Source organism: Balaenoptera physalus (genome assembly GCF_965194825.1).
Source record: "Balaenoptera physalus genome assembly, chromosome: 11".
NCBI lineage: Eukaryota > Metazoa > Chordata > Mammalia > Artiodactyla > Balaenopteridae > Balaenoptera > Balaenoptera physalus.
In genome coordinates, this window is record NC_138896.1 from 84,169,036 (window position 1) to 84,185,971 (window position 16,936).

Genomic DNA, 16,936 nt, shown 5'->3' on the forward strand with positions numbered 1-16,936 from the left:
ATACAAACATTGTAGCAGCAATTTCCTTTTATGACTAACTTCTAATTATCTATAAACACATGCTATTATGAGACGGTTCTCCTCCTTTGATATATAATATCAAACATTTAGGTAGTCAAAACCCTACTTGACTACCCTGCTTGCTGCTTTGAAACCCAAGTAGCATAGAGCTGTGGTAGAATCATCTACAGACATGTTAATGTGCATGGTTTTCCCATACATTTTTCTTTTCCCTTCCCTCACTCAAGTAGGTAACAAGGTTTGCTCTCTTGCCTCTGGGAATGCTAGCAGCAAAAAAGAAAGGAGAGGGACAGTTCCCTTTTGGGCTTTGGATCTCAAAAGTCTATGTCCACTTAATAGATGATACTAGATCTTTTTCTGGCAGGGAGAGAAGAGGGAGAGGAGCCCCTATGGGAAACAGGAGTAGAAAAGAAGAAATTTTTTACTTTGGATTAAAAAACGGATTTTTTGAGACAGAGCTGTGTGTGTGTGTGTGTGTGTGTGCGCACGCGTGTGCGCGCACCTGCCCTAAGCAGTAGAGATTTGAGCTGTCCCTGGAAGCGGCCTTGGAAGATGTCCCGACTGCCAAGAGGAATGAGTGCTTGGGGTTGTTGGAGACCCCAGAAGCCCCAGCCTTCCCAAAGACCCTAGGCGTGGCCCTGAGGAAGTGGTGCCATCAGAAGTGGGGGGATGGTGTGGGCTGCAGGCACCATGGACTCTCAGTGCTAACTAGGACGGGTTAAAGTTCACGATCAGAGAAGCTTTCCTGAGGTTGTGATGCTACACAGCCTCAGCCTCTAGGATGTCCATCATCTCTAGGAAGGAAACTCTCTAATAGCTCATTCTCTACCAGTTAGCCAGGAGGTGTGGACTCTGAATTAGAAGCAAGTAGATTGAAGGAAGATAAAGAAAAGAGGGATTTTGTTTTGTTTTGTTTGTTTTGCTTTGTGGTATCTTTCTCTCTCTCCCTCTTTTTTTTTTTTTTTTTGTGCAGCTAAGCTCATGAACTGAAAACATACTTTCTGTCTTCATTAACCACAGGACCGGAACTAGTTAAAACTCAGGACCTCTGGCTCTGTCCATTTAGCCTATTTACTGCTCTTCTGAGAATCCACAGCTGGGAAGTGTGGGAAATTCTCTAGCTGTTTGATTCTGTGCTCCAGGTCTTTCCTGAGTCAGTTGGCTTTGATAAATACAGACTGATCCAAAATGGGAAAGGGACGGAGAAACCTAGCACAAACCATCATTCGTACACAACCCTGAACAAAACAGTAGCTGAGTGATTTCCCTGGAACTCACAGGAGAGTGACAAGGCAATGAGGGGCATGTTTACTGTAACACATGGCCAGGGGACACTCCACTCAAGAGCATTTCAAATCTACACAGCACAGACTGTGGGCTCATTGAGGGCAGGGACTGTCTTCTCCTAGCTCCCCGCTGTGGCTTGCACAGTGACTGGCATAGAGCAGACACTTAATATATAGTAATTAAAACATCTCATTGTTGAGAGTCTACTATGTTCCCGAAATTGCCCTAGACATTGGGGAAAGTATTACTTCATTTAATTCTCAGTGCAACCCTGTGAGGTAAGTTGCTCAAAATCTTGATGTTAATAAGTGGAAAGATTCCAGTTCTGGTCTGGAATCTTTTTTTTTTTAATTTTTATTTTATATTGGGAGTATAGTTGATTAACAATGTTGTGTTAGTTACAGGTATACAGCAAAGTGATTGTTATACCCATACAAGTATCCAGATATGTTTTATAAAAAAAGAATGGATACTTTTTTTTTTTACATTTTTGAGTCTCTTGGTAAATGGTAGTTGTCATAAATTAATCATTTGGGTTTTAATTTGCAATATTAGGGAATCAATAAGGGAGCATTTCCATTCTCCCCTTAATCATCCTTTCAGTCATTCATCCATTCAGTGAAAAAATATATACTGAGCTTTACATGCCAGATCCTTGCCCCTCAAAATTACTTTGCAAATCAGCAGGAAATTTATAGAACTCAGTCGAGTAAGAAAACCGATAGTCAAGTTCTAAAAATATCTGGTTGTCTCATGAGCTGCTTGTTGAGGCTGCCTGGGCTGGTGGAAAGGTTTTAAGATTTGGAATCATAAGACCGGGTTAAAATATTGGGTTAATCATATTCCTAGACTACTAGCTAGCTTTTGTTTTGGGCAAGTTAGTTATTCTCTCTGAGCCTCAATATTCTCATCTGTACGATGGGAATAATATCCACATGTGATGAACTTGTGAGGTAATGTATGGTATAGCAATTTGTTAACAAAACCTAAACACATGTAACCTTTACTGTAATTGTTATTGTTGTCTATAAGAAGAGGTTTAAGGGCTTCCCTGGTGGCGCAGTGGTTGAGAATCCGCCTGCCAATGCAGGGGACACGGGTTCGAGCCCTGGTCCGGGAAGATCCCACATGCCGCGGAGCAACTAAGCCCGTGCACCACAACTACTGAGCCTGCGCTCTAGAGCCCGTGAGCCACAACTACTGAAGCCCGTGTGCCACAACTACTGAAGCCCGCGCGCCTAGAGCCTGTGCTCTGCAACAAGAGAAGCCACCACAACGAGAAGCCTGCGCCCCGCAACAAAGAGTAGCCCCCGCTCAGTGCAACTAGAGAAAGCCCGCGTGCAGCAGCAAAGACCCAATGCAGCCAAAAATTAAATAAATGAATAAATAAATAAATTAAAAAAAAAAAAAAAAGAAGAGGTTTAAATATACACATTCACACGTAGTAGATTTACTATGGGAAAAACTGGATTGGGGGGCATATGGTCACTTTGAAATTTGATAAAAGTTGATAAACCTCAGAAATGTTTTTGCTACATCTGAAGAGATACAGAAAGAGACTAGGATAGGAAGGCCATGTACCGTTGTGCATTTTGGGGCTGCACAAAATCATCTGGGAGACAGACCAGGTAGGCTAAAATACAAGCTATGCTTATGGCGGGGAGGGTCTATGTCGGCCCAAAGGAAGAGGTGCGTTTTTGCTTTTTGTAATTTTTCCACCAGGGTGGTCTCCTGTTTGCATTCACACACATCTGGGAGAATTTTTTTGTAATATGTTCAACATCTTCCCTAAAATCAAATCCTGTGACAAGGACTTGGAAACAAGTAGTTTATTTGGGAGGAGACAACAGAAAGCACAGTGAAAAAGAAAGAGTGATACAGGGAGGGAAAAAGTCAGTAGAGTTTACATTAGTAAGCTGCTTCACACTGTTGGCAACTAGAGCTCAATTCCTCTGAGGACCCTCTGAGGAAAATTTGCACAAATTGTCAGTCAAAGAATGGGAGACTGGGGCACTTCTGACTTTCACCCTCCACTGGTTGAGGATTACGCCTCAGACACAAATTACCCCACATTTTGGGGCCATTTCTCCTTCTGAGGCAGAAAAGTGGATAGACTTCCCCAGGCGTGTGTGCTTAAGGTGGGATATTGTCCATATGCATGGAACTGTCCATCACACAGGTTCTGAAGTTGGGTGGGCTTAGGGGATGTGTTGCAGGGCACAGCTGTAGGCTGGAAGTTTTTCTGAGAGTGCTCTGGCAGAAGCGGGTTTGAGGAAGGAGCATGCTAAACAGAGGTCCTCAGAGTTTACACAGACCTGGCCAAGGGCTGATCTTGTTCAGCTCTCATTTTCATTCCATTTTCCTTCCCCTCAGTCTCCTTGTGCCCATGAATCACACAGAGCCTGGAGTCAACTCCTTCCCCTCTTCCCTTAAATAGCTGTTTGGGCAGCAAGGCACATGACTGGATACAGAGGACATTTAAAACGATAACTTGGCTATTCACAGATGAATGTAGACCAGCTGACTCATCAAGCTGCTTAAGTGCCACAGCAAAACATATCTACCAATGATCACGGTCTCCAAGGGCTCTAAAGCATCTCTCTTTCTCTCTAATGCTCTTCATCCCTGCTTTATTTCATTAACATATGTTAATGGGAGTGAAATTATTATCTAAATAATCATAATCATTTTAAATTAATTGAGATATTTATTCATTCAAAAATATTAAACATGTATTGAGTGCCAGCCCCATGCCAAGCTCTAGACAAGGCACTGAAAATACAAGAGTGAACAAGTTTCAAGATTTCTGCCTGCATGGAGTTTACATTCTAGTGGGGAATAAACACAGAATGAGAAGAATATACTGAAGGAAACAAACAGAATGATGGGATACAGAGTTCCTGGGAGGAAGCTACTTTAGATTAGGTGGTCAGGGGAGGCCACTTCAGAGTTGTTAACTGACTTGAGACATGAATGACAAGAACAAACTTCTTAATTAAGCAGGGAGAAATAGAAATTAAAAGGCATTAAGTAGGAAGGAGGGTCTGAAAGGAGGCAATGTGCTTTTAGGGATTTTAGAACAGTAGTTAATTAGGTGGGCTCTGAAGCCAGAATTTACCACTCTGTAATCTTGGGCACATCATTTAACTTTCTTGGAGTCTTAGTTTCTTCATCTGTAAAATGGGATAATGTAACTACTACCTCATATAGATGTTGTAAAGGTTAAATAAAATATTGCATGTTAAGTGCTTATCACCATACCTGCACATGGTAAGAGCTCTACAGATTTCACTGAGTTGATCATAAGTCCTTTTCCCTCCAAAATTCAACTCAGACAATAAAGTGAAATGTGTTGTTTCACATGGCAGAACATTCTAAGATATGTCAAAATTTTAGGTGTGGCTTGATCTAGAGATTTACAACGGACTCTGGTTCTTCTTCCCTTAATTTTCTTAGTTATACCCTCCAGGTGACTCTGAATTTTCATCTGACTGGCTTCCAACATTATGACAAGGCTGACTGCATCAGCCACAGGCCTTATTCTATACATCCCTGCCTAAGTTCTAGGACTCACTCAGGCACTCCGTTCTATCTAGAGGAAGAAAGCATATGTAAGAACATTTCTTGTTGAAGTTCTGAGAGTCAGTCTAATTGGATTGGCTTAGGTCACATGCCTTCTCTGAACCAATCACTGCAGCTAGAAGGTGGAACGCACTGATTGGCTTAACTTAGGTCATGTATTCCTGGAGTTGGGAATGGAGTCAGATTTTTAAAGATCCTGTGTCTCTCCAGTGAAAACTGGGAGCTAATGGGAAAGCAGAAAAGGAAATGATGCTGGGGATACAGTAGTATGCCCAGGCATATTATTTTTTATTATTATCATTCTAATTAGATAATAGAACATTGGGTTGGGGTAAATTAAGAGACTCATGTCATAATTGTGATCCTCTCATAGCTCTAAGACTTGCATATTCAATTAACCTGTAGAAATCAGTTTCCTCATCTTAAATTTATTTGCTCAACAAATTTCTTAAACTTCTGTTATGGGCAAGACGTTGATAGAGTGAAAATAAGCAGAACCATCCCTGTCCTCATCAGGCTAATGTTCTAGTCTGGTGGGATTTAAATATGAATTTTATAGCTTCATCAAGCAGATGTTCTTAACATCAAGGTGCAATAAAATATGGGGCAATCTGTTTATTTTGCCCTTGTGTCTTGATTCCTCTGTTTTACTTTGCATGAGGGCAGAAACTGAAATATAATATCAGAACTGTAAAAAGTTCATAAAATAGCTTTATTTTAAAATAGCTTTATTTTTTTCTTTTAAACTTCTCAATCCAAGAGAATTTGGATCCTGCTAGAAACTGTTCTGTCAAGATTTCATTAGAATCTGTTTTATTAACTACCAGTTTCTATAAGCATCTGTTATGAAAAATGTTAGGGCATAAAAGTAGAAATAATACAAGGAAATATAATTTATTTGTTGGGAATATAAAAAAGTACAGTAAAGATTTACCAAATCCCTTGGGGCAAGTGTTTAATAAGGAATCATTCTAATTAACCAGCAAAAATCAGTACTAGAAAATAAAGCACGTAATTCACAGCCTGAAACTCACTCTTTAATTTCTCTAGTTTTCTCTCAAACCGAACTTCCCTAGTTGGAGATATTTGCTGGTTTTGTTTTACAGAAAGATTCTTTTTTTCCTGTTGAAATTTAATGCTTCTTATAAGAGCTGAGAATGGTAGTTCATTTAGCCATTAGTTCTCAACAGAGATTGTTACTGTCAATAGAAAAGGGCTAACCAATCATGGTGATGATAATGATGAAATGTCTCCTTTGGCCACGGCTAAAAATTTTTTTAAGATTTTTTTGATGTGGACAATTTTTAAAGTCTTATTGAATTTGTTACAATACTGCTTCTGTTTTATGTTTTGGTTTTTTGGCCACAAGGTATGTGGGATCTGAGCTCCCCGACCAGGGATGGAACCTGCACCCCCTGCACTGGAAGGCGAAGTCTTAACCACTGGACCGCCAGGGAAGTCCCATAGCTACAATTTTGAGGGGAGATTGATGAATTTCTTCTCCTGACCAGTAGAAATGACAAACCACATCCAACCTATTTTCCCTTTGCTTTGTACCACTTCTTCTCTCCCTCTGCTCTTTATTGGACTATTAGTTAACCAATCACAGTATCACTTACTACTTCTGAAATTCTCCTTTTTTATAAAAAAAAGAATTCCATAGGCATATAGGTATAACTGACCCATAAAATTGTAAGATATTTAAAGTGTACATTGTGATGATTTCATGTATGTATACATTGTAAAAAGATTCTCCCCATTTAGGTAATTAACATAACCATCACATCAGAAATTTATCTTTTTAGAATAAAAATGTTCTTACCAAATAAACAAACAAACAAACAAATAAATAAATTTTCCTGTAAGTCATATCAAAAGATGAAGCTTTGACCATGGCATCAGGTATCTAGAGGCACCCACCACCCTTTGCCTGGTGTCATCAGGGGGCATAGAGCAGCCAACCGCTTTCGATTTCCTTAAGAGCAAAAATGGTACCTTAAGCCAGGATTCTGAACTTCCTCGGGGACTGCTCCAATCTTAGTTGAGTGTATCTGGGTGAAGTTGAGTCTCCCTCCAGCTCCAGGTGCAGATCTTGTGACTCAGGCCTATGCCAATTGAAGGATTGTTCCCCTTGCCTATATAAGAAATGGGTACAGCACCAAATCAGGGCAGAGGTTCAACTAAAGGCATTTCTTGTAAGCTCCTAGAGAAGCAGGCACTCTCCCTCCCACTGGACGTAGATAAGGAATCATATAGTCTGAAAAGTGTTGCTGTTTATGTTGGGAGCACATGGAGTGAGGTTGCCCAAAACAGATCCAGCAATGAGGAATCAGAATTAAGAAATGGAAAGAGAGAAACTAAGTCCTGGTAACACATTTTTCAGCACCTAGATCAAAGCTTACCTGAAGCCTGTTGAGCTTTTCAATGACATGAACCAATAAATATTTTTTAATGTTTCCAGTTTGGATTGGATTTTCTTTTGCTTTCAACAAAAAGAGTTTTAGCTGATATGCTATAAAACAACAATAACATCCTATCAGTCTTCTGTTTTAAAATCCCCTAGTAGCTTCTCATTTTCTTCAAGATAAATTCACATGGCTTAGCTTAGCAGAGGATCTGACCCATATAGTTCTTATTCTGAGCTTCTTCCCTCTGGGGATACCCAATTTCCTTGGATCCCTTCAGTGCATTATGATTTTTCTTATCTATGTGCTTTGTATACATTGGCATAATATAGCTCTAGATCTAGAGAAAGAGAGCCTCAATTCCACTATCTGTAAACTGGGAATAATAACAGCATGTTCCCTATGGGGTTGATGTAATGAGTCCCATGAGAGAGTATGTGCAAAGTATTTAACACATGTATCTTTTCAATAAGTGTTTATTAAATGAAAAATATAAACACAAATTAAAGAAGCAATTCTCTGATGTTCTGGGTGATTCGTGTGATAAATGCTTTATGAGGAATATCTAACATTTCCAGACCCACTTCTCACCATGTTGGAATTTTTACACTGAAATGGTCAGAACATACAATTTCCAACTAATTAAAAGTGCTCTCAAATTGAAAGGGGAGAGGTGATCCATTGGGTCTCTTAACCTCAGAGAGAATTATGGCTTCTCTTTTTTATAATAAGTTCTCCTCTTTGCTTCAGAAGTCCCATATATTAGTGTCTTCGTAGAGAGATTCGTTTCAATAGTACGTACACTTTGCTTCTACTGAAACTCTACTGTTGATGACTTCACTGAGTTATTAATTCAGGTCCTTTTCAAGTGAGTCCTCATGAGTTCATGGGTCTACTCCAAGCCTCAGTTAACTCAGCTGAGGAGGGCCTAAAATGCATGAAATGGCCCCAGGTGAGCCAGTATAGAATCCAAGTCTCATTTTTCTGGATTCTGTAGACATGGATTTACGGTAGGATGACGATAACGGTGTAGTGATGAAGGAAGCAGAGTGAGTAATGGTTTGGACATGGGCTCAGGAGCTGTGCCGGCCAATACCCCAGCTGCAGTCACTGAGTACTTGACCTATGACTACAGGAACTGAAGAACTGAATGTTTAATTTTATTTAGTATCAAATTAAACTTAAATTAAAAAGTGGCTACCCAGTTCAGTAATCAGAAACTTTTAAGTATGCTTGGAACAATTTGTGTATGTTTATCTTAATTTTCATCTGTAAGTTTTATGAAATTGAAATACAGATGAAGTATTTCTGCTGGAAATTTAGCATTCAAATGGAGATGTACTCTAGGTACAAAATACACACTGGATTTCAAAACTTCATATGATTAAAAGGAATGTTAAATATCTCATTAATAATCATTACATTGATCATATATTGAAATGGTATTTTCGATATATTGGGTTAAGTAGAAACTATCATTAAAATTAATTTCACCTGGTTCTTTTTACTTTTAAATATAGTTAGTAGAAAATTTTAAATTGTATTATATGCCTTGCGTTATATTTCTGTTGGATAGCCCTGCTCTGGAGTGGACTCATCTAGTTCAAATCTTAGCTCTTATAAGCTGTGTGACCTTAGGCAGGTCGTTTAACCTCTCTGGGTGGAGTGAAACTTATAATAGTAATGTTCATCTTTTGTTCCTTTCTTTTTTAAGGATAACATGACTTAATACATTCCTTGTGCTTCACACAATGACACACCATAGTATGCAATAAATGCTAGCTCTTAATGTGGTCAATGTGTATAAATTATCACTTTGCATATTTATTATCTATGCTACAATTTTCACTTGGGAAAATACCAAAACGCTATTATCATGCCTTTGATTCCACCGTAACCAAGTTCCTCTGGTTTGTTCTAAAAATGAAGATTGATACAATATTAACCAAAGCAATGAGGACATGTGTGGTATGTTAGAAAGAACACTGTTTTTGGAGTCAAGGGGCGTGCCTGTTCATCTCTGACCTGCTGTTGCCTCACAGTGGCACCTTGTTCCACTCACTGTTTGTCTCTGGGCCTCAGTTTCTTCATAAATAAGTTACTGATGCTGGAGTAGATGATGCCTCAGCTCCTTTACAGATATAAAATCCTGGAATTCATTTGAAATTGAAGAGCATGAAGCCATGTGTTAGATGGAAAGGAACCCAGCTGGGAAAGTGAAAAGAGAGAAAGAAAGAGAAAGTATTTAAAAGTAGAAGTTCTTATAAAAACTATCATGTGTAGAATGGATAAACAACAAAGTCCTACTGTATAGCACAGGGAATTATATTCAGTATGCTGTGATAAACCATAATGGAAAAGAATATGAAAAAGAATGTGTATATATACATATATAACCAAATCACTTTGCTGTACAGTAGAAATTAACACACATTGTAAATCAAGTATACTTCAATAAAGCAACTGTTTTTAAAAGTAGAAGTTCTTTCCATGAGGCTCTCAATTTAAGTTTTTTCCAAATAAGTCCTGCTGAGGTTCATGGGTCAACCCCAAGGCTCAGTTAACTCAGCTGAGGAGGGCCCAGGAAGCATGAGGCGGCCCTGGGTGAACCGTGTTGTAGGTTTCAATTCTCATTTTCTTGGATTCTGACAGTATATTATTAGCATAGCATTAAAGGAGGCAGAGTGGAATGGTAGTAGTGATTGAATCCCTAAGGATAATTCCTTCCAATTTATAAACATGAACTCATTTGACACTCACAAACCTATGAGGTAGGTTTTATCACAGAGTCTAGTTTCTGATGGGACATGTAGACAAGAGAACTTGAACAAATTGCCCAAGGTCACGCTGCTAGCCCTGAATTCAAACCCAGACAGTCTGACCCCAGTTCTCACACTTAGCACTGTGCTGTGCTGGCCTACTCGTGCCAGCACCCTGCCAAGTATTGGGGTTACTGGAGAAAACATGACATATGGTTCCTGCCCTCATAGAGCTTAGAGTGTTTTTGCAGAGACTGTACACATTAAATGCACTAAGAGCTACTGTTTGCTGCATATTCATGGTGTGCAAGGCACTGGGTGAAGCACAGATAATCTCATGTTATTCCTTACAAACAAAGGGGGGAAAATCTATCACAAATGCTACAGAGAAGATGTGAGGAACAATAGCATGAAACTGGGGACCTTGACCTACTTTAGGTGCATGAAGAACATTCAGGAACTTCTTCCTTAAGAAAGAGAAATTGCATCTGACACCTGAGGTTGCGTAAAAGCTAGACATCAAAGTGTGTGTGCGTGCGTGCAGTCAATACTACTGAGAATAATGGAGAATATTGTAGGCAAACAGAACCTGCAGATGTTGTACTCAATTTCTGTTTATGTAGTTGATAAACCTTCAAGGCTCTTTTTAAGTTCCAGCACTATTCTTTTGTTATCCTGCTTTTGAATTATCAGCTCCATTGTCACTTCCTTGGAAAAACTGTCTTTGACTTTCCCAATCAAGTCAGTCCACCCTTTTGATATACTCTCATAGGGCTGTGCTTGCCTTCACTCAGCCATTAGCATTAAGTTTAAATTTATTTGCATGATTCTTTGATTAATATCTGTCTCTCACCAGACTGTATAATCCATTAGGGGAGGGACCAAGTTTCTATTTGGTCAACAGTATATTACTAGTGCTCAAAATGTGTTGAATAAATGAATCAAGAGGTATTTCAGACTAATATTTTTGTTAGCTTAAAATGATCAATGTGAGTTCATGTTTATCCCTGAAAACATACACCCCCAGATGAAATAAACATGAACTTAGATTATGGACTAATTATAATCTACTAACAGGGCACGAAGTTGGCCTCACCTGCCTTTCTAGCACTGCCTTTACAAATAATCTATATACACGCTGTTTTCTAGGTAATATACATTACGCAAAAGCACACTGACAGGTCTATGAATGAGTTGATAAAATAGGCAATCTAAAAGTTTCTCTATTCTTTAAAGAAAAAATGGGTAACTGTCTTTTAAGAAATAAATTACTGTAGAACCTTTTATATGGTTTCTCCGATTTTTCTAGGTAGTGAATCAGATACATTATTCATAATTAGTGCCTTTGCTTTCTTTCCTGCATGGTTTTACTTTTTATACATCCTTTTTTTAATCTAAAGGATATTAAGAATATGTATTATGTTAAATGAAAGAACCAGGTGCAAGAGTATATACTTTATCATTTTATTTGTGTGAAATTCAAAAACAGGGGAAATTAATCCATTTTTCAATGGCAAGTGAGTTGTTACTCTTGGGAGCGTCGCACCTGGAGAAGACCTGAGAGGGGCCCTGGGGGTGGGGATGTTGTTTCTTGATCTAGGTGCTTGTTCTGTGCATGTTCAGTTTGTGAAAATTCATCAGGCCATACAGCGATGATTCATCTATTGTATTTCAAGAAAGATTTTACAAATTCAGGGACACCAGTGAGTGTTTTGAAGCAAGGAATTGACCTTTTTTTTTTTTTTGGTGGGGGGGATTGCCAATGACTTAGATGGAAGACCATATTAAAATGACTGAGAGTTGAGTATTTCAGAAAAATGCCAAAGAGAGGTTAGTTGAAGGGCTGGCTTTGGATTCTGGTCAGTATCTCTGAGAAGGGATTCTGTGGGCTGCTCCACCAGGGGTGGCGGAGTGTGGTGTGTGGTGAACTTTAGAAACTCTGGAGAGATTTGGGGGCAAGATTGCACCCCCGGCAGGCTGGCTCCTGAGCTTGACTCCTGACCACTACACTCTGTTGTGGGCAATACCACTAGTCCTCCAACCCAGCTGCCATTGGAATCAGCTAGGAGTTTGAAAGAAACTGCTGAGGTCCCACCGCCAAGGATTTTCAGATAAAACTCATAGAGGGACTGGGATTTTTTTAAAGCTGCCCTGGTAATTCTGATATGAATCAAAGTTTGAGAACTGCTGTTCTTTTTTATATGATTATACCAGATTATGTTATACTTTAATACTCCACTATGCCATGTTGTGCTTTGCTATGCTTTAGTATAGTATACAACTACTTAGTGTTATGTACTGCTTAAGAATACACATATATGTAAGATAAAGAAATGCATGGAAATGATAAGCACTAGATTCAAGATAGTGATTACTTCCAGGAGAGAGGAAGGTACCTGAAACCAGGAAGAAAACATGAGTTACATGGGTAACACACACACATACATAATTTTTATTTTATTTAGATTATATGTATTTATATGTTTCTTGAGCTGGAGGGTGGGAGCAGAAAAAGTTGAAATCATTCATTCATTACACTTATTCATTGAGCACCTACTGTGTCTCAGGTTCTTTTCTAGATTTTGGGAATATAGCAGGAAAAAAACAGACGAAAGCCCTGACTTCCTGGAACTAACATTTTAGTTAGAACCACCAGACAGTATTTAAGTACACAACTAAATATACACTGTATGTGATTGGTGCTATGGAGAAAAACAAAGCAGGCTAAGAGGATATGAGATACTGAGCCTGGCGTTGGGGAGAGACAGCTGTTCAGGGTCGTCAGGAAAGGCCTTTCAGATAAGGAGACATTTCAGAGAGAGCTGAAGAAATCAGGGGAAGGAGTCCAACAGATATTTAGGAGGAGAGTACTGAAGGTAAAGAGAACATTGTGTGATAATGTTCTGGGCCCTAACCAGGGAAGCAGCAGTGGCCGAGTGGAGAGGGGTAGGACCAGAACAGTGGGAGGTAGGGAAAGCATCTCACGGAAGGCTGGAAGGCCGTGTCGGGAATTTGGGTTTATCCTCTGTGAGATAAGAAGTCTTTGGAGTATGTTTTGTAGAAAAGCTCTATTCTTTGTGCCTTTTGTGTATGCCATCAACATCTCAAAATGTTTTAAAAGATAGATGTTATCTGATGCAGATATTGCAATGTGAATTATTTTATTTGATTCACCATATCTGTGATAAGAGGGACTTGGGACAACCTGAGGGCCCCATGAAGGTAAATTTGTTAAAAGTGGGGTCAAAGGACCCAAAAAGGGAATATGTGTGCACCCATGGGTGTGTGTGTGTGTGTGTGTAGGGAATGGACGCTGAAGACAAATTGAACTGTCTCAATTTTGACGATCAGATAACAGTCCACAAACAATGTGCAGGAGATCTCCTCTCCATGCAGTGGGCTGTACAACTCTTAGGATTCCAGAAAACATTCTCAGTGAAGGGAGAGAGGGATAACAGCTCAGATCAGCACACAACCAGGAAGACAAACTTCTGAGTCTGCTTTTATAAAGCGTCCATTGTAAATGCCTCCTATTTCTTCAGTTCAGCTACGGTTGGGGAGGCACTGTACAGACATGTTGCATTAGAATTTAAAATGACTTGACTGTTCATAGAAGAGAGTCCAGTAGATTAACTTTTTCCAGCTTGACATCTTCAGCCCATTTGCTTTGGGGCTAACTTCCTGCCCTGAAAAATTTCAGTGGTTTGTACTTTTCATTTGAAGTTCATACGAAATGCATTGTCTTTGCTATGCTCTCAGCTCCTACTCAGCTGAGATAGAGGATTCTTAAAGACAAATGGTGAACTACTTATTTCTCTTAGAGGTTTTCAGAGAGCACACACAAGCGTATTGATGCAGAGGGGAAAAAAAACCATGAGGAAAGCACTGTTGTCCCCCAATCTTTGTTAAAATAGGCTCAAGAAAACTAGAAATGATCACCTCTTAAATTTTTACTATTTGTTCCCTTATGTTTCATCTTATTTGGTCAATTGTAGGTGTGGAAAGCGGGAACCAAGTTACCAGAGTGTCAAGAATCTGTTTAAAACCAATATATCTGTCTGTGGCTGTGAGGAAGAAGAAAGGTCAATTAACAATTTCATGTTAACGTCAGCCTGCCAATTCTGATAAAGCTGCATATTTGCAGTCCACAAAGAAATCTAGCCTGCTTTTTAGGTGATCAGTGTCTACTCTTCAACCCTGGTTTTATAAATGATCGTCAAAATTAAGAGAGTCAGTGTTTACACTGAATGTTGTATATTGATCTTTGCAATGGTGAAACAATTTTAAGAAGATGAAAGACATGTACAATATGGTAAAGAAATGCATCTGACTATCTTTGGGGAGAGGGCGAAACTATATTTTATTTATATTTCTAAAATTTTCCTTACAATAATAATAGCAAATATTTATGGAGCATTTACTGTGTGCCTGGCATGTGTAAGTGCTTCAGATCCACTCTTCTCACACTCTAATGTGCATGCGAGTCAGCTAGGGATCTTGCTAAAACAGAGTTTCTGATTCAATAGGTCTGGGGTTGGACTTAAGATTCTGCATTCCTAATAAGCTCTTAGATGATGCAGATGTGCTGAACTTCTGTCCACAACTTGTCTAAAGACATTATACAATGAGTTATATAATTCAATCAGAGTACAGCCCAGTGAGGTCGTTAATGTTATCACCTCTTTGTAGGTCAGGGAACTAAGCGTCAGAGAGGTTAGGTGGATTGCCCTAGGTCTCAGGTGGGACATGGCAGACCTAATTCCGACTGCAGAGCTCAAAACACCCAACAACTATCTTCTAACTGCCTCCTATCATAATGGAATCACTCTTGATGGTTTTAGCCTGTAATTCATGAATACATTTTAATAGACAATATGTCTAAGCCTTTTAGTTTAGTCAAGCCCTCCTCCTTTCATTTTAATAAATTTCTGCAGTCTGTATAAAGCTTCAGCTTATTAAAGGGAGCTTGTTTTCTTCATCTAGACCAGCTCGTAATCGCAAACCACACTGACGTTTCCCAGACTGCTTCTGGCACCCTGTTTTAAATGTTAGCCTGGTTTCAGGGGAGTCATTATGGAGAACATCAGTCTCAGCTCAGAAATGTACATTGCATTAAAATGCAGGCTGGGTGAGGGTTTCTTTGAATGTTCCCAAACTAATTACTATGGATAAGCGCATTGTAAACATTTGTATTTGGTATTAAAGCAATTTGTCTACATTCAGTTCAATTCCAGAAACCTTTATTGAGCACCTACTAGATTCTAGATGCTGTGACTTAGCCTGTACCGGAAGCACAGATGAATAAAGGTGAGCTCCGTTTTCTTAGGAACTTACAGTATCATCCTCACCTCTCAATGCATCTGAATTTTGTGTAATTAATTAGCGTCACAGCTGAAGTGTCAGAACCAGCCACGGACACGTTTATGAATGTGGCAATGTCTACCTGCGTTACACACATTTGACTTTTTTTAACATCTTTACTGGAGTATAATTGCTTTACACTGGTGTGTTAGTTTCTGCTTTATAACAAAGCGAATCAGCTATACATATATATATATCCCCATATCTCCTCCCTCTTGCATCTGCCTCCCACCCTCCCTATCCCACCCCTCTAGGTGGTCACAAAGCACTGAGCTGATCTCCCTGGGCTATGCGGCTGCTTCCCACCATCTATTTTACATTTGGTAGACACACATTTGATTTTAAAGAATCCTGAGAATAAACAGGCTCACTGCTGTTGATGTGATTCCTTGCCTTTCCTCAAATGAATCATCTGCATTGTGTGAAAATGCTCAATCACTCTTGTCTTTTGTTGGCTCAAATTAACGTCAACTTTATTATTTTTTTTTAAAGAGTCATATGATTATTGTGGGTAGGGACACTGGAGAGAGAACAATAGGTCTCATCCTCGAGCATCAAAATTCATCCAATCAGCTAATGTGTATTGAATACCTACTAACTGCAGTCTCCTGTGCCAATTTTTTTGGAAAGTACGATAAATGTATTAGGCATTGTTCCTGCCCTTAAAGAAGCAACAATTGAATTCAGTGATTCTTAAATTTTCATGTGCATAAACATCACCCAGAGTGTATTCATACAATCGAATTCTGCTTAGCAATAATAAGAAATGAACTGTTAATGCACTCAGTAACATGATGCATCTCAAAAACGTTATGCTGAGGTAAAGAAGTCAGACACAAGAGAGGATATACTGGGCGTACCCATTGTTATAAAATTAACTATTAGGAATACACCAGACAATTCTCAAAGAGACTCATGATTTTGAAGCTGTTGCATGGAAACTATCCCTGATCGCCCAATCTAAAGGAGACCCTCTCTGTTTATTTCTTCATAACATTTGCCATAATTTGTAATTACATATTTATTTACCAATTTACATGTTTATCTCCTATCTCTGTACTAGCCTGTAAGTTCCTAGAGAATAGTAGCTACACGTACATTGTTTGCCACTATATACCTGATGGGTTTTACAGTGACCAGTATCAATAAAATGCTCTATAGGTACATGTTGTAATAATGATCACCAACTCTGAGAAGAACAGTGGCTCATATTTCTTTATGTCTCTCATAAGTAACAATAAGGACACAAAGAGGGCTCTCAAAAATACTTTTTGAATGAAAAAAATCACCAGAAACGATTGTATGGCTCATAATCTAGAAACAGAGTGACATGAGATTCCTCATCCAAATTTGGATGGATGACTTTCTAAACAGTGAAAATTAATTCATTGAGTAAATGATGTAAATGAGTCTTCACTTCAGCTACTTTAAACTAATTAATGGAATACATAATGGGAAAGATGTTGCTTTAGGTTAATATTTATTTTACACATTTCAGAAGAGAGCAGTCTAGATAAGTGG

At 39.0% G+C, this 16,936-nt stretch overlaps 1 long non-coding RNA gene across 2 annotated transcripts in view; it reads right to left on the reverse strand.

Annotated features, from left to right (window-relative positions):
• The window catches only part of LOC309637567, a 296,945-nt gene that overhangs the window by 51,679 nt on the left and 228,330 nt on the right, over positions 1-16,936 (reverse strand). The window contains exon 3 of one of the 2 annotated variants that reach the window (XR_014250663.1): positions 6,886-7,025. This is a non-coding gene — a long non-coding RNA (uncharacterized lncRNA). Of the gene's footprint in view, positions 1-2,733; positions 7,026-16,936 lie in introns of those variants that run through there. The other variant, XR_014250664.1, reaches the window with a different exon arrangement.